A 1,245-nucleotide genomic window follows, 5' to 3' on the forward strand; every position below is an offset into this window, starting at 1 on the left:
TGTTTTTAGATTTAGCTAGATGGATGAGGTTCCTAATTTTTTGGATGTAGAAAGAGCTACATTTCAGGTTGTTGAAGTTAAGACAGGAAGTAGGAACTCTTTGGGAGACAGAACAGATAACTGATAGGGAAAGTTTCTCGCTTAGTATGGTATCAAGGGTCTCACAAATTGCTATCGCTTCCGCTGTGAAAATAGAGGCTAGGTGGACAATTTTATGTTTAATAAAAATCTGGAGGGAGGGGCAGGTAATGCCGATTCCTGTGTATTGGGTTTCAGTTTTTTTTGAGTCGTTTGTAAAGAAGATGTGATCATCTTGATGGTTGTTTTTTATGAAGTTCCTAAATTCTAAATTTGGATAAGGGCTTTTTTTGTTGTTTTTCGTCCAACTGAAAGTCAATGTTGGGATTTTCAAATTCGATGGAGTAATTACGAAGATAATTTATAGGTGTGCTGGAGTAAATAATGTGAGGGGTATATTTTTTTAAGAAGACGAAAGCGTTGAAGAGTGGGAAAGCTTGGCGAAGGTTGAGTTTGTCGTTTTATTGTGTACGCTGGTCTAATTGGTAGAGTAGTTTGAAAAGAGGGTGATTTTCAGTTGAAAAGATTTTTAGGATAAATTTTCCGTTGAGAAATTTCATGCGAAAAAATAAAGGCGGTTCTTTCAGCTCCGCAAACATTACTGGTATAGGGGTGGAAATACGGAAACCTAGGATTAGTCTTAAAACTCTATGTTGTAGTTTGCAAATTTTATCGAACATTTTGGTGTGGTAAATAGACAAGGCTTGACAGCCATATTCTAAAACACTTCTAATTAGAGAGGGGCATAACATTCGTAAGGCTCTCGGACCTGAGCCCCACCAAGTCCCTCTCAAAAACTTTATAATGTTGATAACTGATTCTTGTCGAAGAATGAGAGATTAGAAGTGGGGTTCCCAAGCGAGGTGCCAGTCGAAGATAATGCCTAGGAATTTAGTTTCGTGTACAGGGAGGATAATTTGGTTGTCTAGTGTGAGATATACTAGACAGTCTGATAAGTCCCTGAAAAATGAAACACGGAGACGTTTTTTTGGCCAAAGTCGGTTTTATTTTTCAACATACTCTCCTTTTAGGTCGATAAAGCGAATCCAACGATTTTCTAACTTCTTGATACCGTCCGAAAAGTACTCTATCGGAAGGTCTCCAAAATACGCCTCAGTTTCAGCTATGAGCTCCTCATTTGAGTAAAAACGCTTACCGGTGAGCCAT

The sequence above is a fragment of the Belonocnema kinseyi genome, chromosome 4, assembly GCF_010883055.1.
Source record: "Belonocnema kinseyi isolate 2016_QV_RU_SX_M_011 chromosome 4, B_treatae_v1, whole genome shotgun sequence".
NCBI classification, from domain to species: Eukaryota; Metazoa; Arthropoda; class Insecta; order Hymenoptera; family Cynipidae; genus Belonocnema; species Belonocnema kinseyi.